We start from the raw sequence: 27,769 nt of genomic DNA, 5'->3' as shown, positions 1-27,769 counted from the left end.
GGGGCTCCACCATGCGGTGAAGGGATGGGCTAGGCTCTGGATCTGGAGTGGGGCTGGTGTCGTTGTCCTCAGGCGCAACCATCATGGTTGATTTGCAGGACACCAGCACCCACTCGACGATGCGGCGAGCTCTCTCGAGGACCGCTCCCGGACAGCTGCGCTTGGCTGGAGGTGTTAAGTCCGCGGAAATAGAGTTCGAGCAGAGAGCAGTCCGTAGCGAGAGTCGTTGGCCAGTTCGAGGAACAGTTCGGTGTAGTCCTCGAGAGAGCAATCCCCCTGCTCCAGCAGGCGGATGAGGAAGTTTGGGTCTTTAAACTGGGCAAACATGGCAAAAAAAAAAAAAAAAAAAAAAAAACAAAAATAAGGGGGAAAATACGCTATTTATTTACTTTTTAAGGTCCGAGCGTTCTGTCACGGTTGTGTGGTAAGCACGAGAGCACACAACAAGATTAAATGAAAATAAAAGGGTTTAATTCCAAAATGGAAAATAAAGGATATACAGACAGGCAGGCAGGTAGAACAGGCAGGCAGGCAGGATAAACACAGGTAAAGACATTAAGTAAGGACCTCGACGCTCGGACAAACAGAACTCAAAACACAAGACTTAAATACACGGGGTAATTGACAAAATTAACGACACGCAGCTGATGATAATGATACAATTAACACAGAGGGAAGGCAGGGCACAGGGAGCACATGGCATGGGATGAAAAACATAAACAAGGAGTCCAGAGTCGTGACATATATATATATATATATATATATATATATATATATATATATATATATATTTTTTTTTTTTTTTTTTTTTTTTTTTTTTTTACAGAATATATTGTTTTTATTTTTGGTTTGACATATGTTTTCTTATTTTAATTTGATAAAAGTTTTTTTCTGTATTTTTCTTTCTTGTTTTTCCTTTTTTTTTTTTTTTTTGGCACGTTCAGTTTTCATCACTTCTGTCTGTTTGCATCATTTGTCCAGATTAATGTCTGAAATTTTGTTGAAGGAAAGGCTGGTGACAGTCTGCCATGAACACTTGAAAGTCTTTGTTCTTCTTCTTCTTCTTCTTCTTTTTCTTCTTCTTCTTGCTGCCTTTTCCCCCTACAATACAATAAGTTGCCCGGTGTGCTAGTACTGCACATTCTGGCGAATGCAGAAGCTCATGCATACAATATACAATTTGCATAATATACTGTGAAATTAAATTTGAAAATGAAAAATATCTCCGTAAGGAGCATCTATTGCAGTATAAGCTGTTGTCTTTGAAGCTAATTTCTCATACCTAGATCTGACACGGTGTCCACGTCAACACTGTGGACTGCCGTCATTTGGCTCGCGCTGCCTCAAAATAGTTTCCCTCCTCTTGAAACGTGCTGCATTGCTATTGTTTTCAAGGGCTGCGAATTGAGGGAAGAGGAAGCGTGTTTTGCGTGGTGCGCTCTGTGTTTTCACATGGGCAAACTGCCACTGAGGAAGCGAAGCCGTCCCGATCACAATACATGCTGGAAAACGCTCAGGCGAGCGATGCGGATATACAGCAGCCGTCCGCAGGCTACCGCGTGACCCGCTGACCCCACGCAGGCTTTAAATAAAGCCACCCCGCGACTGGCTTCCCCTGACCCACATTTTAATTCGAAAGCGAATATGAGAAAGCAGAAGAGTCTTGCTAACCCGTCACAGAGAAAGTTTAGGTATTAGCAAAATAGAACAAAATAAGCGCCATCCGTTTCTATAGCGACAGTCAATTATATAAACCAGAGTGAAGGAATGCTACTCGCAACACAAGTGCATGCGTTATTGTTACACTTCATAATTATTTCTTGAGGTTGTCATTACATGGATAGCCTAGATATCTAGCTCTGCGGCTGCATGCATTTCATTTACGTTCACATTTACTTTGGAAAAAGTCACAAATTATTAAATAGAATTATTATGAAAAAATTACATTTTACTAATGGAAGCGCCGCCGCCTATGGTCTCTGGTTTCGCGTCAAGCCATAGCTCTCAGAAAACTCCCAGCTCACAAGTTGTAATTACGAGTTCTATACGGCACTTTTTACAAGTCGGTATCTTGTAATTACGGTAATTAGATATAGCGTGAACGTTCTTTTTACTTCTTTTTTCCATATGTCAATGGCTGCACCAGCTATTTGGTTAGCAGCATTCTTCAAAAACATTCTTGGTTTTTTTTTTTTTTTTTTGCATTCAACAGAAGAAAGAAATTTATACTGGTTTGGAACAACTTGAGTGTCAGCACACGACAAAACTGTAATGTCCGAGTGAACTGTTACCTTACGACTGATCAGAAAACTATGGAAAAAAAAATGTTATTAAGTAAATGCCATATTTTTTAAACAATTCTGACTCTATTATGAGAATACCTAAAGATGATGACTTATTGTTGTGCAAATCTAAGAAATGATCTCAGAATTGAGATATTAGCATAGGATTGCAATATGAAAAGTCCAAATTGTCACAAACAATTTTTTTAAACAGTTGAAAACAGGTTTCTATAGAAAACAGAATTTATGCATGTAGTTATTTTTCAGAAATTTGCAGTTTCAGTCTCACGTTTATGTACATTTTCAGCCGTGCATAATAACAGGCATTTATTGTTCAAACTGCTAAAAATGTATTTCACTATTATATATTAATATTGCCATTGATTAGAGACATAATTTGTGGTGTGTTTAAAGTGTTTTTTAGTTTGTTTGAGTACAAATATCATGTTTGTTTTTTGTATTGTTTTGTTTTTTCTATACGTGCAATCTCTGCAGGTCACTATAACCTCTAATAACCTTTGCTCGAATCTCCAACGTGCACCTAAACAATAAAACACTGGGTGAGAGCATCCAGGGAATTTCCCATAATACAACACTATTTCCTTCTCTTCATTCACCTAGTGCATTGAAAGAACTGATATACCACCAAATTATTTCACACTGTGGAGGTAAAAGCCCCAAAGCTTTAAAATATGTTAGTAAAAAGTAAAAATTAAAACTATAATGACAACTGTAATATAATAATTTATTCCTATGAAGGCAAAGCTGAATTTTCAACAGACATTACTTTATTCAGATTAGTTTGTTCTGAACAAAAGTATTATTACAGTTATCAATTTATAAATACCTTTATAAAGAAATACATTTAAATAAAAATAGAAATAAATTCTACAAAAAAAACAAAAAAGCTTTTATTTTAAAAGCTATAATTTTAAGTCAGTATATTTCAGTGATTTCTGAATCACATCTACGTGACTGCAATGTAACTATTAGAAAACGATATCAAAAGTGACTTACACTTAAACAGGCTGAGCGTCAGACATTATTTATAACTACAAGTCCCATAATCCTTTCTGTACATCCGGAGAAAAAGAGGCCTTTTCCGCCTTCGGTCGTAATTTTATGAATCCCACTATGGTGAAGGTTTGGGTCGTGAATATTAATCACATCCCCTGACAGACGGCTATTTGATTGGCTGAATGCAGGGGATAGGAATGTGGGCGTTAGTCTGCTACACAACTGTCAAGTCCAACTGCCAGGAGGGCTTGGCTCATGTTTATTAATACAGAAGCCTGACTGGACATTCTAGGAAGGTTGCCTAGCGACGTCAGCAGGGCCTAATTAATATTCGCATGAGCGCATCCCACATCATAGTGGATTCGCAGTTCCGCTCTCCGCCCGTCAGTTGCGGGATAGGCAGACCGTCCGGAAGTTTGTGGGAGATGGGCTGAAAGTCCAGCACAGGCAGACCGAACACTGCTGCACAGGAGTTTCACAGCTGCTTATAAGCGTGTAAGTTATCTACACATATACTAACGAGACATATCGTGGAATATTAAACTTTGAATGCGTTGTATTGGTTGTGATCAAATCAGTAACGTTAGTTACACATTTACTGGGGCAGTTCACTAGCTCACTTTATGCAAAACCTGTCGCTTCTGTTACAGATAACAGGTTACGTGCCGATCGGAACACATTAGTTAATTTAGCCTTGACGTGTAAAATCTTTTTTGACCTCGCTATCTGAAATATAGATAGATTTTGTCTGAGGACATGGCATTGATGCGTTAGTCTGTAGTCATAGCTCTACTGCTTAACTAGACAGCATTTTTAGACATAATAAGCATGCATGGAACGCACAAACGCGCATGTGATGCCCGTAAATGCTGTAGAAATACCTGTAATGTGGTGAAACCGTGTTACAGCGATGCAGTGATAGTATCAGATGGTGTTACCATGTCAATGGTACTGAGATGGGGAAAAAGACCAGTTCAATCACAGTTTTGATCTAGAGTTAAAAAGTGCCGCCCATTTTTTTTCAGTGGCCTTGGTTTTTTTGAGGTACAGTGAATCTTTCTCATAAAGAATTGGACCTGTTTGATGAAACATGATAATGAACCAAACAACAAACAAATCAGCTTCAAGGGATTCACAACGTAACAAACTTTGATTTTAAGGAAATAAATAAATATGGTACTGTGGTACTGTATATATATATATATATATATATATATATATATATATATATATATATATATATATATATATATATAACTATTGATTTAGAGTAGGGCTGCAAAATGATTATGCCTAATCAAGATTAATCACATTCAAAATAAAGGTTTGTTTTTTACATACTACATGTGTGTAACGTGTATATTTCTGACTAAAAATTAATTGAAATAAGGATAAATAAGCTTTCCATTGATGTATGGTTTGTTAGGACTATATTCGGCTGAGATGCTATTTGAACATCTGGAATCTGAAGGTGTAAAAAAAATATATATATATATATATATATATATATATATAGAGAGAGAGAGAGAGAGAAAATCACCTTTTAGGTCGTTGTCCAAATTTACAAAAATATCTTCACAGAACATGATCTTTACTTAACGTAAGATAGGTGTGTAACTTTTTGAATGTGATTTAACGCAATTAATTGTTTAACAGCTTTAACAAAACTATATCCACTCTCGATTACAACCACTTAATAATACATAGGTACTTTGTGTAAGTTATAGTTGCCTAAGTATTGGCTTTTAAAGAAAATGAATGGGATTTTTAATATCTGGAACCCAACTGTTGCATGCACTCTGCTGTTGTTTTTTCTCTTCAATTGCATTTTGCGTACCACTTTCTAAATCGCTGTCCCCATTCCTTCAGTAATCGATAAGCGTCATGGTAATCACGCTGCATCAAGAATGGTTTAAACATGTTTTATGATAGTACCTACTTTTTGCCATTGTCATTGCTTAAGTGTAAAGTAGTTCGGGCTCAGATATTGCAGACCTTACTCAGATACATTTTTTTATTACTGTATGGAATTATTTGTTATATAATATGTTAGCGTATGGAAAAGAGCTGCGTGAGAACAATATAAATTAGTATTAATAATAATAACAATAGTAGCTGCCATAATTTCACAATTAGGCGAACTATTCTTTGAATTGCTGCGCTGGGTTCTGTATTTTCATGGCTGTTATTCCACAGTTTCCTCGTTTCCACAGATATTACGGGTTTTGAGTTAGGACCTGTGTAAATTGAAGCGTGCATTTACTTTTTCGTGGTATCGACGATTCATTCGTATTACGATATTATGGAAGTGCAAGCACTAAGATTGTAACGCCGAAGAGTGGATTGAATGGTTTTCCGACTTTAACGCGCACGAACGATGCAGAATTAATGGGTTGTTGTGTGATGTTATGCTCAAGGTATTTTACTCAAGGATGATATGTCAAACCTGTCGAGCAAGTATGTCAAAGGGTATCAAATATATATCAAAGTTCCTCCAAAACAGCAGTGCTGAAGTGAAAACAGTCAGGTGTTGTGCTGCTGCACAGCACTTTTGCACGTAAAGCAATATAGAGTTTGGACACAAATACCGTATTATAGTTCAAAAGTTATGTTGATCAATTCATTTCTTTTTTAGAATTTATACACACACACACACATATATATATATATATATATATATATATATATATATACACACACACAATTATAATATAATCTGCATTATTTTACCAATTTTCTCAGGTATATCCTGCAGCTGTGTTCTATTACATTTGCACACATTTTATTTAACATCCACCCACTAGAAATGTCAGGACTCGTCTGAAAGGAAAAAAGGCATATACACCTAGGATGGCTTGAAGGTGATTAAAAACACATGCTAATTAAAATTTTTGGGTGAACTAACAGTTTAGTAGCTTATCGGGCAAGCGAGGTAAAGGCTCATTACAACGATTTAAATGCTTAATAATAAGCAAGCGCGATTAGTCGGCTGATACTTGAATGATGAACGGTGAGCAGTTAATGACAGAATTTAAATTTTGGGCTGGAGTAAAGGTCGTTGCTACGCTTAATGTTTGTCTGATATTTTCACATGTAAAAAAAAATAAATACGACCTCAAACACGCTCCAAAACGTTCCATCGTCGTAAAAAAATTCGTATCAAGTTCGATTTACTGCATTTTTTTTTTGCATCTGTATCAAGCATTTTAATAGGAAAGAACAAAAAAAACACGGTCAAAAATGTCATACTCAGTTTATGACAGCATTATTAACCCTTTGTTCCGAGGTTACACGCAAGTTTACAAAATCAGTTTAAGCAAATGCGTTTTAACGATATTTAAAATATGAAACGGTAATGCTAACCATCGGGACTTGATATCATATCGTTTTTCCCTAAGGTTTAGGTGCTATGTTGTACATGCTATGAAAACCATGTACAACAACCAACATCATAAAATACTGACAGATTGATTTGGAGAAAACTAAACGCACTTTTAGTGGACATTTCACTTTAAAGCATCGCAAAATTTAGCGACGTAGTATAATTTTGCTGAAATGCCACTGGTGCTTCTTTCCAATTGGTAAGACTTGTTCTCTTTTTTGCATCCAGGGGCTTAAAAAAACAATAATGCTCAGCATAGGAATACTTCGTTGCCGTTTCCTCTAGATCCAGTCAATCCAGTTAGCATTTCCCTTCCTGTAGTTTCACGAGTTTTACCTGACTCGGGAACAGTCTCACGTGCCACATGCATCTCTTGCTAGATAATGTAACAAAAAATCTCCGACTGTACACCTGATTTAAATCTGTTGACAGTGAATATGGAAGGAATTGTCACTCTGCCTCCCTTAAACCTAAATCTGTGAACATAAACAGAAGCTCAGGTAGGGCCTGCAGGGCATGTGATCTGACAGACAGCGTGCTACTGTTGCTTTTATTGTAGGCACAGATTGATTATGTGCTTTTTAATAAGTGAGGACATTCATGGGTGTTATGTGCGTGTATATGTGTGTGTATATATATATCTATCGCATGGTCATCAGAGGTCTGGGTGAGTGAGTGAGTGAGTGTGTGTGTGTGTGTGTATCTATATTTGTCAGTCTCTATGAATCAGAGAGAGACGAACAGAGCACTTCCTGTGTATTAAACCTTTATCCATCATCATGACACTAATAAAAAAGCTATTTTTCAACTTTATTTACCTTGTTGCAATATGTCTACTATTATTTCACAGCTCTTTATAATCAAGTTGGATGTATAAATACATCCACTTACTCGCCACAAGCAGTGTATACTATCGAGCAGTCAAGATTTTTTTTTAGGTGAGACTATGCATACAGTAGAATGCTATACAGTGTATATCCAACCTTTGACATATATATTGGCAGGCTATGATATAGTTTACACTTTGTGATTATATAAACAATCAGTTTTGCTATAGCTTGCTTCAAAATGTACTGTGTGCGTTTTGCAACGAAAGCATAGGTGCAATTGTTTGACTTGGAAAGATGAAAAAATGGTCCTCTTTCCAAATCCCATCAACCCATCACTTGAAGCTGCTGTGTACATGTTATGCGCATATGCTTATATGTGTATATAAAGGGCCATATAATCTTCGCAACAAGTGGATTTACCACCTGTCTTGCATTTTCTAATTATAGATGTCTGTAACTTAACTTCGCTTATAAAACTCGAACTTGTAAGCGCCCTTTATTAAATAATAGTCAATGTTTCCTGTAAAACTGCCATTGTGGTTTATGTTGCATTGACATCGGTCTGTGTGGGCACAACCTCTATAGAGTAAGATTTCAGAACACTGTTGCACCATTAGATTTCAAAAGTGGTTGCTCAGCATTTTTCTGCTTTTTAGACATTCGGTTTATACTTTTCCATATATGGCAATAGCTTTAATTAGCTGTCAAGTGAAGGAGGTGACATTTAATAATTCCTTTGAAACTTGGAAACCTCTTGTATGTAAACTAGAGGTGTTTTAGAACTAATGGACGATTTTGACATTAGTATTATTACTACATGTCTTATTGTTGTATTATTATTATTATTATTAGCTTTCACGTTTAAGGCTAGATTTATTATGAGTTGCGCGTCTTCGTTCTTTAATTTTCGCGTTGTCAGCAAATCAAATGCAGAATTATTTCCTCCCATCCGCGCTTTTATAGTATTGCGATCTAATGCTAATTTGCCATCCGAATGGCCCTTTTTGGTATTTTTAAACGTTTGCGTGGCTCGTGTTTAATTATAATTATTTTTGAAATAATTTGCATATCTCAGCATGTATATGAATTGTAGTTACTTTTTAGTCACTTAGACTAATCACCTGGTAGTTTAAAACTTGCTGGTTTAATTTTTTTATTTTCTCTTGAAGAGCCTGCGTGTTTCAAACTTCACCTTTTTTGTCAGTTACCCAGTTTAAGCTTTTTTTTACCAGTACTGAGCATGCTATCGTTTGTTTTTGCAAATCTGTGATGGCTTAGCCAACCTTACGCTTTCTCTTCCTTTTTATAGAGTCACTGTAGCTTTCAAATCTCTTCGCTAGCATGTTCGTCATGCCGGAGTGGCTCCCAACTGCTCAAACACAGGGTTAGTAACTTAGTTGCACAAGGACACAGAGCACATGATTCCTGACTCTACTCCTACATTATGAAGCAATCCAACAGGTTTACAGTGACAGGTCATTTAAATGCAAAATAATTTGTGATGTCAGACAGTTGCAGCCTAGTTATGCGGGGTTAAGACCAACTGCTCAACTAGTTGTTGTTCAGACAACATGCACGGTAATATGTAGTTGTGCACATACCTCACAAATGCAGTAGAAAGTAAGAGAAAATTCCTTTGGAGAGAAGGGGAAGAGGATTGGCCAACCCAGGCTCATGAAAAAAATATTTGCCTATGGCAACATTTTTGACAAATGCATATTACTTTGCTTACACGAGTTACACAGAAGTTTCAAAATGAGTGGCAGTAAAAGGTTAATGCTTATTCATTTGAAAAATAGCGAGACCTACCGTACTGTACCGGGTGAGCTACCAAGCAAGCTTACTGCATTAGAAAAGCCATATACTCCGTATGCATGAGGCTAAAAATGTAGGCTATTCATTACAAAATCAGATGTTTTGAGATTATAACATAGCGTTGAGTCTTTATTAGTAAGACAATAATTGACGTTTCTACCCCTGTAATGATTTGCGTTAAAAGGAACATAAATCGTTGGTGTTTTACTGCTACTAGTGTACACGTAAGTCGAAATTGTATGCTTAAGTGTGTTTTTGGAGCTTTGTAAAAATAGACACACATTTTTCCAGTGAATCTGGGTTCGAGATTGAACCTGCTTCGCATTTCTGAAAAGCAGATATTCAGAACAGCTTTTTGTGTTTTGATTTTTGAATGAGGGGAACTGTTAGCATCTTAGATGTAGTTTTTATTTATCTTCATCATTTTTTTCAAACAATTTAAAAATGTGCTGCTTATTTATTTAAATATTTAATGCGTTGCATTAAGTGAGTTATTGTGTTATAAAAATAAATCTACAGCAAATGCGTATGAAATTGTACATACAGGTGTTATCACAATACAGCAAATGAGGGCAAACTATCGTCTTTTGAGGGCTAGATTATTAAAATATAATTTTATCAAGCATTTTCAGAGTTATCTAGACTGAATATAATTAATATTATCAATATGAAAGACAAAATGCCCTAGCATGAAATTAATATTGACTTTTTTGTAAATGCATCGCACTGATCTAATTGTAATTCATTAATGTTTTTAATCAAAATGTTAACTTCCTGTAAAAATGACATGTTTCTCATTAGTGATGTAATGCAGAGCTTTGCAGAGACCTTGTCTCTTTCCTGTAGTTGACTGAAATCTCACATTGATCTCTTCCTCCATTCATACCAACAATTTAATGATTAAACCAAGACCCTGTCTCACATGTTTTTCTTTTCAATAATCCTTTTCAAGACTGTTGCTATTTTCATTACATGGCACAAAAAACAGTGGAAAGATATTTAATTTTGCCACATTGTTTCTGGCTGTTACGTATAGTGCATATATCCACAAAATGATTAAAAAGTCTTAAATATCCACAACATCAAAAAGGAAAAATATAAACACATAAAGGACTGCGCTATCGTGCAGAGAACCTTGTGTGCGCAAACTCTCTCTACAGCAATAGCAAATTGAATTAACTGGAGGTGTGTTGAAGTCTTCAAACCTTGCAGCAAAGTTTCATCATATCTCTTCCAATTTGTTGTGTCGAGTTGTTTATGAAGTCTTGAGGTGTTGGAAAGCATAGTAGTTGCAAAAGTTACAAATATAAAGCGCATCTTAAGTTTAAATCCGTTGAGTGTTCCAACTATATCACAAACCATTTTATCTCATCACTGCAATCCCAGATTAAGGCTGTTCAAGCGATGGAAGCTGTCACTCAGAAAACACTCTTTTTGCCATGAAATTTTCTTCTCGCGTTCGAGACAGAAATGTGACAGTTCTCCAGTGATGGCAGCCATGGAGAAAAGAAGCATTCTCCTGTCTGAGTCTACAAAATGTTTTCCTTTCTCTTGTCGCTTATCGTTGTGATGTAGGAATAAATCGCTTTCTCGCAGTAGGAAACATTACGCTTTCGTGTTGTTAATGTTGAAGTTCGGTGGATCCATTCACAGGCATTGACTCCATCTTCTTTTAATTTGTCTAAGTATGCCGATATTTTACTTCTTGTTATTGTGTCGAATATTAGTATTTTTTTTTAATCGATTGTTGTTTCTGTCTTTATCACAATATCTCTATAGTGTTAGCATGTGGTCTTTCACAGTGGTCGGTGAACAGTTTCATCTTTTTTCTTGAGGACTCATGAGGCTGAAAGAGCTTTCTCTTGCTCGAAACATGATCTGACCATGATAGCTTGTTAAGCTTTGCACTTTATGTCAGTGAGTATCAGAGCCTGGAGGAAAATGTGTGTTGAAGTTTGAGTGCTTGGACTTGGAAGTGCCTTCAGATTGTACTCCTGTATTAAAGCCCAGCGTGGGCCTCAAATTTGAGCCCCGCCCGGCCCTGGCCCGAGACTCTCAAGCTCAAGCCCGGGTCCAAAGCCCGGGTACTGGTTCAGCTATTAAAATAGTTAAGTTTTGAGTGTAATGGCAAAATTATTATATTTCGATCAATTTAGAAAAACATATATAAATATGTTCACTGTAGTTCAGCTGCAGACAGTGGATTATAAACTATGATTGATCAATTTAGCCTTCTCAAATCATTGCGACATGCCTAAAATAAAATCTATAGACGTGTCAAGTATACCTATGTTTAAACGGTAAACCTGCGCTATAATAATAAATGTGCGTTGACAATATCAACAAAACGTCATTTTGTAAAATAAAGAAAACAAACACGATGTGCTTTCTGCCATCTCGTCTTGAAAGGGAGCACTTCACAAAAATGTACAGAGACTTGGCGAAAAGGTGATATGATAAATATATCTATAGAAATAATAATAATAATAATAATAATGAATAATCTGTAAAGATGACTTCTCTCTCTAAAGCTGCATCTATGTGGAGATGGCGAATCAGGAAATGAATTTTTGCGGACTGTGAAAACACTAGCTTATTAGTAAATAATTCAAATATCTTCCTATTATTCACTTAAGAAAGAAATCTTACAGGTTTCATTAAAATAGCTTAATTTCTGTTTCAAGATAAATGAAAGCTTTACTTGGATTTGGGCTGACACAAAAGATGCATAATTGATGGCAGAATTTATATTTTTGGGGGTGAAATATTCCTGTAGTTAAAGAGGAAAAGTCTTGCAGCTCAGAAACCTCAAAGACTTCAGCACCTTTGTTACACAGTCGAGTTCATTTAAGTATCCTTATCCTTAAAGGATTGATGCACAGCCACTAGTTGACTGCTCCCACATTTTAAATATCTGGCATTTTCATCACTTTTTGTGGATTTTGTCCCTCAAGCTTTTGGTTTTATTTCTACCTTAATGGGCATAACTTCTGCATGAATCACACAGTTACTATGGTGCCGTTATGACATTTAGAGAGAGGCTGCAGCTAAATTGTAAATTACACCGTTTAAGTTGTGCAGTGCTTCTCAGCTGTGGTAATGTCACAATCAAGTCATTTGTATTCATGCAGCCGTCTGATGGGGGCTTTCATCAGCACCGAGGTCTGAAATGAAATAAGTGTCATTTTCATGGAGCATGACCATGTGTGACATCATAGGAAATTACCAGCGTTTTCCCAGACGATTACACGAAGATACAAATTTATTTTAATTACCGTCTTCCACCTCTTTCTCTGCTCTTCTCATCTCCCTTATAATTAGCATTGTTTCCTTTGTTTTTGCAGGGTAATGCTTAGTTTCCAGAAATGCCGTCGTAGATCGTCAGAATCGGATCTGTGGCTTTCTAGACATAGAGGGAAATGGAGAGCAGCGTGGCAAGTTCCCCTGACGTTACTTCATTCTGGACACCCTGGAAGGCAGCCTGGTGTGGTACATGGATAACCCTCAGGTATCTACTCATCATCCTCTCTTTCACCCTGTCAGTGAAAAAAAAAAAAAAATAAATAAATAAATAAATAAATATATATATATATATATATATATATATATATATATATATATATATATATATAGTATGCAGTATACCCCAGGGCTAGTCATTGACCCATTTAAGTTTCACATAATAAATACGTTATGGATACATTTTGAAATCAAACTATTCTCTTTATGCTTTTTAATAAAAGCATTCTTCTGGCCTGTGTGGACAGAAACACAACTGATGCCACAACACCACGACTGAAGCTACTGCACAAACTTAACTATTTGTAACTAAAGTAGTCCAGTTCCCAAATGGATGAGAAAAAAGAAAAACTTTTTACTCAAATCACTGAAAACACACCACAGTTCTACAGTGCGATGATTCAGTGTCTTGGTGGTTTGGGGCGGTAACTGTAGAGAACTACACCTTCATTGCTGTCGGGAAACAGGAAAACCATAAGCCACAGTTGACCTTTTCTGCTATTACGGTTCGAGCCTTGATATGCAAAAAACAATGTGTGATACTAACATTTCCTCTTTTACACAGCTTGTTTATAATAAACTATAATTGTAATTGGTATTTTTACTCTGAGAAACTTCACCTCTCAAGTGCTGGATGGTAAAGGATATGTGTCATGGCCTCTGTTGGACCTCATGAAGTATTAGAGGGCATTAATGTGTCTTTGCCTCTCAGACCAGTTGATCTAACTAGGTGATCTAACCATTCAGATTTATGTTGTTTGTATGTGCGTAAATGTATTTGCATCTGTGTGGGTCACACTTTGCTTTACTGTGCGACTTTATAAGGGTGTCTTGTCTGAGACTCCAGACTAGCAAACTGACTGTTCATAACTGTGTTGTCGTGGAATCTCACGAAGATGGTTAATTATAAAGCGTTTAATGAAAAAAATAGTTAATTAACACAATAAAATGTATTGAAAATAAATGGTAATGTTTTTCTTGGTGTGTTTCAGTGCATACTTGATGCTTTCAGTATTTAGCTTGGAGTAAAATAGGAAATCTCTGGCGAAAGCTGACAAGAACTGAGATCACTGATGAAGAGCCTATGTCAGGACCTGTCTTTTTTGATTCTTCATGTTCTTTCTTTGTTTCCTTTAATGGATTCTCTCTTTCTCTCGGCTGCTGCAGGGTTCTGCACCAATCACTTTATCTAAGACTCAGTCAGTAGCCCCAGCCAGCATCTTTTATTGATGCCACGTCTGACTTTGAATAATTTACCTCACTGCATCTGTAGATGTGTGCTAAAACTTTCATAGACCCCTGTGCAATTCTACAACTTTGGAGAATACCATTACTCTCACCGTAAATGTATTCTGTCCACGGTTGTTTTCAGACACTGCCTCAAAACACACACAAACACACTTCTCACATCAAATCAGCTTGCATCATTTTATATTCTGAATTTTGGCTCTAATGATTTCTGCTTTCTCCTTCTACAGAATCTTCCAGAAGGAACATCCCTGTGTCGAGCTCTCTCAAACTAACATATATATCCAAGGTTTGTAATTACCTGTTATTACCAACTTTATATTTTACCAACTATAAATTTGATATTGTGCTGCTTGTTTGTGAGACATGGCTTTTTCTTTGCATTCAATTTCATTGTTTATTGTAATTCCTAGCCAATAATAAATATGTATTAGGTGCAACGGTACATGTATCTGTAATGAAAATGTTCAGTACAGGTTTTTAGGTTATCATTCCATTTTTTTTTTTTTCAGAAAAACCAGACAATGCATCCTGTTTTGACACTCTTTTCACCATATCGCCATAGCCTGTACTGAAGGTCTTTAGAAATTTAAATTCGCAGAATTTTTATGCGTTTTTTTTCATATTCGTCATCCTTACCTATCAAAATTCTTGCTACAGATGCGTGAATGCAGAAAATGAAACAGCTTTTTTTTTTTTTATGACAAACAAATGTTTTGGAGAGCAGTCTGTGAACATGATTGACAGTTTTTTGTGAAATATTAGATTATTAGAATATTAGATACTGCCATACAAAGGCAAAAACCATAACCACGATTTTTTGGGTGATATTGGGTTAATCAAAACATGTGAGATATCCTTTATCATGTGGATAAGTATCTTGAGTCAATTTCATAATATAAATATGTTTTTAACATAAAACAGGTTTTTAACAACAAATAGAAATGGTATAAATGAGTAGTTAATTAAAAAAACTATTTACATGTTTCCATACAATCTTTAAATTTGAGTGTTGTTTAAAATAAATAGTAATTGAATTTAAATTTGCTAATTGTAACCTTATATAAATGTAAAAAAGGCTTCCTATAGTTGTTTAAAACAATTGTTGAATAAAAAAAAAAAGAAAAAAGCAATTTATATTTAGTTTTCCCCTCCTGCTGTACTGAAACCATATTGAACCGTGATGTCAAAATTGAGGTATGTACTGACCATCGTGTTTGTGTACTGTTCCACCCCTAATATATATAGTAGAAAATGTCTTTAGCGCACCTTTAAATATGCATATGTGTAGAATTATTATTGATCTGATCATATTTTGCTAGGTTAGCGATGCCACCAAATTGCGCCAAAGGCGGAGTTCTGCTTTGGTAAGCAATTGATTTATTTCTCGTGTCACTCAGAGGACGCAGTACACAGAACGTAGGGCATGTTAGACCATGACCCCTGACCTTGGCTATTGTTTCTGAGATCAGAGCCAGAGACAATCACACACTGGGAGTTCTGGGACTATACCCAGCGGAGTCAGATGAGAGGCCACTGTCAGTAGTGTACGTGAGCAACAGACAGATACTAAAATTAGTCACACATCAGTATGACCTCCCTGAAGTGATTCAGACCCCGTGAATACGTATGCTATTTGATTCTTTAATGTTAGCTATTCACTAAAAGCATGTTCTTTAAGTTCATTGAAGGTCAAATTCATTGAATCTCGATATCAAGGGTGATTTTAATAAAGGTTTTTGGAAACACCGACAGGAAGTTTTCAGCATGCGTTAAGTTAACACAGTAACTATAGTAGCCTGCCAGCCACACAAAAGGGACATGAGAGTTTTCACTTTTACACTTGCACAGGAAAATACTTTGTGACTTGTGAAGATAACATTTCATGTTTAGCGACGGTTAATTAACAGTGACATATTTAGAAATGAGAAGTACAATCTTTCTGTGCACGTCAGTCCCACTTGTCAGAAAGTGACTGCACACGACTGCACACACACACGCATTTGACCGAATCATTTCCTCATTAATAGCGGTTCACTTGCACATTTGCATTTATCAGCAGCGAAACCGTGTCGGAGTTCACATTACTACCTATTCAAGTAGACCCTGCTGTGGTTTGCTGGTATGTGTTATTTTAGCATAACCGAGATACTATTATTATTTTTTTAAATAATTTTAGTAATTGTGTGTTGTTTGTTTGTTTATTTGTTTGTTTGTTTTTGATGTTCATGGAAGGCAGATATTTCATTTTATTTTACTTTAACCTGAATGCAAACCAGAAATGCTAGTGTGAAAGCACATTTTTTTCCGTGCCTAGAAGCAGAGATTTAGACATGACATAGATTAGCGTATGTCATCATCTCAAATTTGTTTAAATATAAAAATTTGGTGTCCTCCCACAGTCATCAACGCTGGAATGAGGAAGTTTTACTTGCAGGCGAATGATAAACAGGATTTAGTGGAGTGGGTCAGTGCCCTCAACAACGCCACCAAAATCACAGTAAGTCCTGACCCTGGATCAAATTCTTCTTAATATTCAGAGAACAGTTCTCCAAGCAGAGAACAGTTCCGACACTATTAACCTACATTAAATACAGTTTCTCTGCTAAAATTGAATAAGAAAATAATCCATTGTGTTCTTCAAAACACTTGGGTATACTGAAACCCATCCCAGCGTCTTAGGCCATAGACTAAGGTAGCAGTAAACATAAAAGAAGAGAAATGTTATAGTATTCTTTAAATGAATTTATTGGCTTTTTTGTTCCGTTTGCTGGACAGTGAAGAAATCTGTAAATATGATTAAAAGGCGAATATGAGGCAAAATCTCCATAACGTCAGGAATTTTATTATTGGGTGATTCAACACAGAAGATCAGCACTTTTTTAGTTTCGTGATGTCAGCATAAGTCTTTCTAGTTGATCAGTTGCATTTTGTTACATAATTTTCCTAAGATGACTTTGAGAGAACTTTTAGCAATTTGGATGCTCAAAAGAAAAGAGAAAGTGCGGCAAAATCAAAGGCCGTTGTGCAATTAGGAGTTTGGAAACCACTGGCAATATCAGCAACCAACATTGACCTGATTGAGAAAAACAACAGTAACTGATGAAAAATGAACGCAATGTCACCTAAAATCGTAACGACCTCCAGAAAGCTGGGGAAGCTCTGATAATCTACTGTCCACATTGGACACCAAATTACAGATGTTGCACAGCAAGATGCAAACCTCCGACCAGTACCGAGAAAGCACCAAAGGCAAGGTTACAGTTTGCAAGCCTGTAGAGTTTTGGAACTGAGTTTTATGAACAGGCGAGACAAAGATTAACCTTTATCTAAGTGATGGGAGAGCCAAAGTGTGGAGAAAAAGTCAACTGCAAATGATCCTGAGCAAACGGCCTCATCTGTAAAGCTTGTTGGAGGTGGTGTCATTGGCATGAGCATGCATGGCTGTCTCTGGAAGAGGCACTCTTGGTATTTTTAATATTGACTTAATGCATGATGACAGTAGCAGAATGAATTTGGAAGGGCAAGAAACCATCTTGGCTACCAATGTTCAAGAAAATGCCACCAAACTACGCCAAAGCATCCTGCCAGTTCAGTCAGGGGAGTTTATCAGCGCAAAAAGAAATAGAAAGTCTTAGATTTCCCAAGTCCGTCTTCAGATCTAAAGCTGATAAAACATGAATTTCATCAGCGAAAGAGGAGACTAAAGGCAGAAACTCCGACTAAAGGCGAAATAGTTAACTAACTATTAATAGAACATTTTTGTTTTTCTTTCAAATCGAATTGAGTTGTTTTTCGTTTTGAAAAAAGTAACCATTGAATCTTGCATCAAATCAGGGTCCTATTGATTACATCACAACCTCTATTGTGAGAAAAGAGATGCACAGTACATGTTCTTTGCTTTTTGTTTATATATTTTTGTATATGCCAGCCATCTATAAGGTTGATATTGGCTTAATCATCTTCATCCAGCTTAAAACACATTGGGTCATTTATGATGCGTACAAGAATCAGAATATTCAATATGGGCGATGTCAAATCATAACGTAGATGCTGCTAATAACATTGTTTGAATGTTAATGCAGAGTTATCATGCAGCGCAGGATTTGTTTGCCACTGGATGCTAACGTGATTAGAACTGGCGGTTTGTTTTGGGTCAGGGGCTGCATCTGTAGTGATGGTGTATTGATGAGTAAAGTATTTTTGGCCTGAAGGCACTAAGCGATGAACTGCCATCCCCACAGAATCAGTAGTGTCAGTCAGCCTATACTAACAGCGCGATTGATCACTGCATTGGCTCAACCACAGGGACAAATTATTCATTTACACTGAGGGGAAAAGAAAATGTCTAGATTTATTTTGTCTAAATTGCAGTGTTTTTATTATTATTTATTTCATTGGCAATGGGAGAGAATTAAAAAACTTTAATACATGCATCATTACAAAAAGTAACTGGCATCGGTAAGATGTTTAAGAAGTCTCTAATACTCACCAGGGCTGCATTTATTTGATCAAAATTCCAGTAATATTGTGAAATATAAAAAAAAAAAAATTGTATTATAAAATGGCATTTATTTAAATTAGTTTTCAATCTTAATATATTTAAAATGTAATGTATTACTTACAAAGAAAGCTTTAATTTTCAGCAGCCATTATGCTTCAGAAATTATTCTAATATGATGATTGGTGATTCTTGATATTTTTGTGGAAACGGTGATGCATTTATTTTTAGGATTTTTATATATGAGGTCAGTGTTTTTTTTTTTTTTTTTTTTTTTTTATAGAAATCTCACCAACAGTCATAACAAAAAAAAATCGTGACTTACTGATTCCAAATGTAAATAAACTCTGTAAATGTATAAAGCAACCAGTTTCGTTCCATACAAATTAGTTATGCTTTTTTTTGTCTTTTCTTACTTCTTCGCCAGGTGCCAAAGTCAGGTGAGCAGGTGGCCCATAATGCAGCAGAATCATGTGGACACATCAGGCGCCACTAAACAAAGTGTCCTACAAGACCGAGATTATCGTGAGTAATACCCCATCATCACCACCACACAGGTCATTTAACCTTGTGACACATTAACGATATTAAAACTGCAAATACAAAATCCTGTATGGAACGCTGAGCAGTTTCATGATAATCAGTCGGTTTATCTTTGATGTACACTCATGATACCCAATTGATTGAAACTTTTCAAAGCATGTGTTTGTGGTAAAATAAATAGACATAATCAACATTGTTGTATGTCGCTGTCTCTCAGAGAGAAAAGGGGGAAGGTCAGAACGGTGCAGACAAGAGCGGGTTGAGAAAACCTCCGGTCAGCTACCGCTTTACCTGAGCCGGAGTAACAAGACCAGTCAGTCATTAAAGCTGGATATTGTGTCAAACAGGAGCTTTGGTGAGTAAAAGTGCAGAACAAGTTTGTATATGCATTTTTTTGTTGGAGTATCACATTTCATAAATCCGACTTTTTAGGGCTCGTGATATGATATAGAATATAGATTTCATGCTTGGGAAGGGAAAAAACACTCACATTTATTCAGAAGTCTGAAATAAGCAGAAATATGCAATTTGATGCAGTTACTGATATTCATTTGCGACACAAATGAGATGAAATTCTGATAGCATGTAATGTAAGTCAGTTAGATAACAGTATAGCAGAATACTTGCATAAATGCATATAAATGAAATAAAAAATGTCCTTTCCGCTCTGTATCTTCCAACAATGTAGTCTTAGCAAGATAATATTTAAATACCTAGTTTTATTTGATCAAGTTTTCAAAGTTGTACTGTTTTTTATTGTGGGGAAAAATGTAACGCGCAATGCTTGAGTGATGATTGAGGGTGGACAAGTAAAGCATTCTACAAAAAGCCTGATGTATCGTGATTTGATACGCTTTTACACGATGTTGATAATTTAGAGAAGATGTGTTTATCGAATATGATACAAGAAGGCTTTATGCCGTCAAACAAAACCTATTCAGACACCTTCAGCATTTCTCACATTATCGCGGTTTGTTGGCTATAGTTTACAAAATGGTAATAAAATATGACAAGAGCCCAGAGTTAAACCGTGTCGAACACGAATTCATCTTGATAATGCCATCCTTCCGATTATACTGTCTCGCATAAATGAATCAAGCGCTGAATAGCTGTCCGCTGTTTAATTTAAGTACACAATTAGATAATACCAATTTAGGTCAACCAATTGGCCAAGCAACGCTTTTATTTTTGTTCAGCCTGTGCTGTAAAAGGTCACATTAGCAATTAAAAAGAAAAACACTTCGCGTGGAATATGCAAAAAGTATCTGAATAATTCTGGTCCCAAATTTGTATCTATTTTACTCTACCTTGTCACAAAGGCATAAACATACTGTGCGTGCCTTTTTAGCGAGACACTGAATGCGTGCCCAGTAAGTACATATCACCGCCAGTTTCCTAAAGAAATGAACACTACAGGCAGTAGAACTCTGGCGTCGTATTTTTACCACGATGCTTTTGAGCGCATAGCGTCACACATATCCAGCTTCATATCATAGACGGCGAGTTTGTTCAGTAGCTCGTGAAGTACAGAGACGTGTTTGAGAGGCAAAGGAGCCTCGGTTTGAATCCAGTGTAACTACATTTCAACAAAACTGTGTAAAAAGTAAAAAAAGAAGTTGAAATGGCACAGTTGCATCAACAAATGTGTCTGTTTTGCATTTGTCAACACTAACGGGTATGTGTGGATTGGATTTGGTATAGGGCATATTTCTAATAACATAGTAAAGCATTAACTTATTAATAATTTAATTCTGAACTGCACTTAATTCATAACTATATCGCCTTAATAAAACGGGCAGGGTTCACGTATTGAACCTGTGTTTTATCGCCACTCATTGTGTGCTTTCTCTCTTTGAAACCGCGGCAATCGTGCAGCAAGGCAAAAAGTGCTCAGAGGTACATATTTTTATCAGACCAGGTTGATTTTATTGTTTTTGGGTGTAGCATGTCGCAGTTAACTTCATTTCCACTATCATCTCTCACATAAATGCATTACATTCTCCTGCACCCACTAATAAAAAATTACAGAAATGATATCTAGTGTCTGAATAATTGTTGGTTTGAGCGCGTGTTCACATTACTGAAGTTTGGCAGAGAAAAGGCTTTGCACATAAAGCACAGCTAACTTTCAAAAGAAACCTTTCTCTCTTTATTCCAGATGAAAAACTGGAAAAAGGAGATACTTTCTACTGGATGACAATGCGCTCAGCTACTTCAAATCGCAGACATGGTTAGTCTCTCCCTCTTCTGCTTCCTCCTCCTGCATCTCTCTAGAGTCCTGCACACTGCTGTTGACCTTGGATTAGGCTCACAAGCCACTGGCCTGTCCTGCTCTTTGTTTTCATTGTGTTTTTGCACCTGTGCATCCATGAGCCTGTCTGTAAGCTCCCATCTGATAAGTGAAAGTCCGGCCTGTGTATTGTTCGTGCCATCTGATCCTGTGTCCAATCACATTTCACCAATGAAGTATATTTATATATGTGCCCCTAGAAATTAGACCAGTGACTCATGTGGGAGTGAAAGCTTAAATCCAGTGGAGACTATGTGGTGTGTGTGTGTGTGTGTGTGTGTGTGTGTGTGTGTGTGTGTGTGTGTGTGTGTGTGTGTGTGTGTGTGTGTGTGTGTGTGTGTGTGTGTGTGTGCACGCACATTACCTAGTGTGGTTGTTTGAACTTGTTCACAGTGTTATGAATTCCTCTTGCTTTGTGTCAACAGGCTGACAGTGTCAGAACATGTCTATATCAGTGGCTATTGCTTTGGGACTACACTGGGAAGCACATCTTTGCTTTTAAATTTTTATAATGAATTTCCGGGATTTCTATAATAATGTTTTAGAAACAAATACAATACTCCTATGTTAAAAATATCTGCAGAGACATATGGCATACTTTTTTGCCTTTAAAAATCAAAATGACAATTAAGATCTTTGTCATGCCATGTTATAATGATATTTATAGTTGTTTTAAAGTTTTCCTAATTAAATAAAAGTTATCCTAATTAGATAAACATATAAACATATATATATATATATATATATATATATATATATATATATATATATGTATATATATATGTATGTCTATGTCAACATTTCAAGTGAATCTACTATACTATACTTTTTTTTTTTTTTTTTTTTTCACTTTTCACTTTAGACAGACTCAGGGACTTTTTATTTGGACATTCTCCTAAATATATTTAATACTTTAAGAATACATTTATTTTAAGTCACAAATGTGAGTTGTGATTCAGGATTTAAATACAGAATATAAAGTGGAACCAAATATATACATTTTCTTTGTTGTAGTTTCTGTCTTTAGTACTTGGGAAAGCTGCTTTTTTTAATGCTATGGTTCCCAACCCCAGGTCAAGTGGACACTTGTAATTTTTTAAAAAGTAAGAAATACTGAGATAAGCCCTGCTCCAAACCACATTATGGGAGTTAAACCATCAGAATTATTAACCCTACAGGTTTAAATTTGGTAAATTCAAAAGTTTATAATGCAGGTTTGAATGTGACGCTTGAGTTAACAGTTTCAAGAGTGAGGGATACTCATTAGAGTATTGATGGAAAGCCCATTTTTAGCATATGACGTGTTTCTCTAAAATAAAGAAAACCGTCATACAGACTCACTTTTTGCCTGTAGTCCTTTAAACTCGTGGTAAATGGTTGTTAATTGTTTTGACTGAGGGGGCAGAACAATGGGAAAGTTGTTCCACTGTTCAAACACACAACTTCCTGTTTAAAAATGTTTGACAAAACATACTTCCCACGGATTTATAGTAGCCTAATTATTTTTATTCGTAATTTGTTAAGAATAGCAGAGACTATTAAACCGTTTTTTTTTTTTTTTTTTTTTGCTTGAATGTTTGATTTCGCATTCAGAACCTATTTTCAAACTGAAACCGCTTTGATAAGCCGGGATAAAGTACAGTATTTGTTAAATACCATCGCGAAAAGACAGCTGTTTTGTCGAAAGTGACAAGAACATTTAGCAGCTTCATGCAGAGCAAAAAGGAAGCTAACTGTAGTTGTCTCTCTACTCTGTGTGTGTGTGTGTGTGTGTGTGTGTGTGTGTGTGAGGACGGCAGGCATAGGAAGGAGAGGCTTGGTCAGAGGCTAAATCATTCCAGTAGATGTCAATAAAGTCTATTTCAGGGCTGATAATCACAGGCCTGCGCCTGGCTCAGCACCCTGCTCGGGCCTGCACTTCCTCACTGCACACGCCAGAACGGCTGGAATGTTTGCTCATTGCTCAGTCACTCTCATGAAATAAAGACGATATTTAATAAGTCACTGAATGAAGCTTTTGTTTTTAGGAACGAGCTGTCGTTATGAGTCATTCTTCTGAAAAGAAGTGAACAAGGTGCAGGAGTGTAAACAAAAGGTCAGTAGTGCTCTGGGGTTTTTGTTCTGTTCTTATTAGTTTAGTGTTTTGTCTTGTATTGTCTTGTTTAGTTTGTTTGTTGTTGTTGTTGTTGTTTTTTTCAAAATGGTTTCCAAACACGCTTTCTGCCACACCCCTTGTCATTCGGCTCTCCACAAAAAGGAAGTCTTGCCTTGCATACGCCAGTGGTTAAATCTAGAGGAAAAACTGTAAGAGACGAATACTCACCCACATTGCCTCAATTGTTCGGCTTTAGAGTTGCACTATAAAAGTACGTGTTGTTTCGACATTACAGCTGCAGTCCGTTTTGCTCTTCGATGCCATCTATGTTTGAAAACCGGAACTGCAGGTACTTGTGGAATTATGTTCCATGCATTGGGTTGTGCTCCAGCGCGGATGAATCTAATGTCCTAGCCTCACGCACTTAATTTTCACCTATTGATTGCCATCTGAACAAATAACAAGTGCGCACACGCTTTGTTCAGACCAACCCGAGAAAAAGCATTATCAGAAATCACGCTACCAGTGGTGATTTAATCGAGCGATCGATTGGCTTTATTACATCAAACCACTCAAATTAAAAAAGCCTCATTTTAAGCTAAACTGTTGTAAATCTAAAGCATGGCAATAGTTTTTTAACACTAGCTCAATATACTGATTTTGGAACATTTTTTAACTAAAAATGTTATGGGCCCCAGATTTAATACTTTAATTAATTTAGAAATTCACCCATGCATGTATTTAAAAAAATAGAAATTCGTAATCCTACTTCCATTTTTTTGTCGTAACTTTAAATGCATGCATTTAAACATGCGACATGCCAGTCATTAGGGCACAGATTGTTTTACGCCTGGGAAATCATCTGGAAAGTAATTTGCTAAACATTTCAAAAGAGCAGATTTACATCAGAAATCATCCACCAAATCAAGTTCTAAGGAAGCTGCTAGTGATGCTAGCAATATATAACCTTTTAAAAATGGATCTTTCGGTTGAAAACACACACTGAGCAGACGTCCTGGTGATGGCATGTGATCTGTCAGGATCAAGTCAGACAAACATGACATTTGTTTTATTTTTATTTACTCCAGGCTGCCAAGTTTGTGGTAATGTTAAACACGTGACCGCTTAGACGAAAGTGTTTAAAATTTCTGCTGTTTGGGCAGACCTTGCATAACAGTACAAACAATTATGCACAAACAAACAGTAATCAAACAATAACAGCATTTCTATCATGCATCTGTGCTGCTGTGCTGTTACAACAGTTTATTTTACCCATTTTTATATATTAGCTTTTTTTTGTCTAATACTGATTTGTGTCTAATAGTGACTTGATGATGAGGGACAATCTTTTTTGAACTGGTTACTACCTCAAGAACTTTCTACATTCAGGTAGTATTGAATCTTATTTTTTAATTCATATTAATTCTTTTTGTGAACGATTTTGTGAAGGTAAAATAAATGCATATTAGTTCTTACTGTAGGGGCTTATTGGCAGGTAAAAATAAGAATGGTACTTTTATGATTTTAAAATAATTTCTTTTTTTTTTTCAACAATAAAGTAGTTGAAATAAAATTTTACAAATAGAAAATGCTGAGAATAACCAATTCTAGTAGTATGAGATGCACGGAGATGAGGTTATATTTATTTTTTAACAAAGCGTGCAATGACTAGTCTCTTCGGTTAACTCTAAATCATTTTTTAAATACGTAATAAACACATTAATCGATTGTATTTAGGATAAATGTTAAACAATTCGACTGAAAGCTGCTGTATTTTCTGTATTTCTCAGTCGGACAGCCCAGACGAGATGCACGGCTGGATCAAGGCTATCTCTGGTGCCATAGTGGCCCAACGGGGTCCTAGGCGCTCGGCAGCCTCTGTAAGAATCGGCTTTGTTTAGTGACATTGCGAGTTCTCATCCGCTTTGTGCTCTCCTGGTTTTAATTGTCTTTTGTGAAGTGTTTTGTAGCCACACATCCTGTCCATGTCCAGCCCATCCATGTGTCTCTTCAACGTCACTCGCTTATGTTTACTGCTGGAATGACCAAAGTTCAATCTTAAAAGGGTGGTTTACCCTAAAAAATTAAATATTTGCCATTGTCCGCTCAAAACCGCCTCCATTCACCAGACTGCCCGCTCTAGTATATCCTCTTTGTGCCTGTCTGTCTCTGTTCTCTTTCTGCCGCTGCATATGTCTAATAAATGTGCGCTGTGTTACAGATGCGTCAAATCAGGCGGCTCTCAAACCTTAATATACAGAGGTATACATCCTGCAAATGGTGAATGCAGCACGACATGTGTTGAGAACAAACCCCTAAGTGCTTTGTCCCTGTTTGTTTGCATCCAGCCCCTGCTTAGACTTTAGAGGCCTGTAGTCCTCGAGGCCAGATCTGGAGCAGGGTAGAGGTGCCCTCAACTAAATAATCCAAGCCCAGCCAATCAAACTAAAACCCGAACCTCATGTCGTTTCTATAGTTACCTTGACATCCATCATCCCCATTTGCTCTTTTTAACATGCTTCAGTACATCCACGCTAAAGTCTCACGCGCTCATCCGATTACTTCCACACTTCTCAAGCGTGAAACTAACACAGTGAACTAAAACTCAGGCTAAAATCACAAACGTAAAAGTTACTTGAAATACAATAAACTGAAATGAAAGAAAATAATTATTTTTACCTAGTTATGAAGGCGCATTTCTATGTGTGATTTAGTTGATATTGCTATAATAAAATAAACGAAAACTAAAATAAATGAATGAAAACAAAATATAAAAATAAATGAATTCAGAATAAACCACTATATTAAAAACAAACATATTTGATAACATTGATTTATAGTTGATATGTAATTTTAATGTTACTCATTTCATATTAAAAAAAAAAAAAAAAAAGATTTTTATAAAAGTGATTTAAATATATGCAAGAAAGTCAATTAGGTTTGCAAATATCAAAGACCAAATCATTTATTTATTTAGCTAATTTCCTTTTGATTTATTTTAGAATTTTTGTCAAAATTCTTAAATGATCTCAATTCGCCAATGTGGGATTATAAAAAAGATGGAGATAGATTGAAGTGTTACACTGGAAGCACATTCTTAAAGTTAAAGATTTTTAATTAAATTCCTACACTTGTTTAAAAAAAGCAAACAAATAAAGAAGACTAACACACTGAAATTGTCTAATTAAAGCTGAATGTGTTCTGTATGTGAATCCGCTAGGGCTGAATTAATTTTAGAAATTTACAGAGAGGAAGAATAATAATAGAATGTATTAGGGATATCCGCATTTAGCGCTGCAAAATGTAAACACAATGACTGAATCATGAAGCTTGCCAGCACAGCAGGACGATTTACTAGTAGGTCCACATCGTATTCATAAAAATATTTAATAATCTGTTTTCAAAAATATTTCCATTCGTCATCTTGCAGTTGAGCGTTATTCACACGTTTATAAACAAGTAGTCATTTCCATAAACTCTCATCATGAGCAATGATTAATGCAGTTTAATAGATAGTACAACCATTGAAATTTCGAGATCTCTTTTTCAGTTTCATTAGAACAGCTTTCAGATCGTGTTTTATTAAACTGTAAATCTAATAATCAAATCTTGGCAAACGATGCCATATTAAATAATAAATTACTTACTCCAGCTATATATAAAGAGCCACCTTTGTGATTCTTACAAATGCGGTTCATAAGATATATTGAAAGCCAAAAGTTGACCTAACTGGATCTTTTGTCAAGTTGGTATTTTTTTTGTATCTCCACCTAAATTATCATGAAGTTGAAACTATATCTAATTGTGTTTAGTTCGTGGTTTGTTGTCTTCGCTGCTTTGTAAGGGTTGCTTATTATGCTTTAGTTTTAAAACGCCGTAAAGTTTTGCTAAGGTTACACCTATCATTTACACGACTCCGAAAACGCAGAAGAGGCCATTTTCCAGGTTTGGAAAACGAGGGGTTAGCAAGTCCAGTGTGTAAACGAGCAAGCTTTTGAAACCGATGGCGTAATGCGCCCACTTCTCTTCTCCGTATCCTTGATGACAGTGTAAGAATAACATCGATCTCATTGTCGCACCCATAGATAGGTGTTGGTAGATTCTCATTCGATCGCCCGAGGACACGAGGAGTAAAACGAAGATCTGTTGATTAATAGTTTAGGCTTGGGATAGGATAAAGGAATCTCAAACATGGTCATGCAGAATAAGTGCTTTATAAGTAGCAACTTATAATAAGTAGCCAGTAT

General features: G+C 36.2%; 1 pseudogene; it reads left to right on the top strand.

Moving 5' to 3' along the window:
* The first annotated feature begins 3,634 nt into the window (after positions 1–3,634).
* On the top strand, positions 3,635–25,806 carry LOC122355765 (annotated as a pseudogene).
* The last annotated feature ends 1,963 nt before the right edge of the window (positions 25,807–27,769 follow it).

The sequence above is a fragment of the Puntigrus tetrazona genome, chromosome 12 (assembly GCF_018831695.1).
Source record: "Puntigrus tetrazona isolate hp1 chromosome 12, ASM1883169v1, whole genome shotgun sequence".
NCBI classification, from domain to species: Eukaryota; Metazoa; Chordata; class Actinopteri; order Cypriniformes; family Cyprinidae; genus Puntigrus; species Puntigrus tetrazona.
Note: the sequence above shows the minus strand (reverse complement) of the source record. Positions and strands in the feature narration are given on the sequence as shown.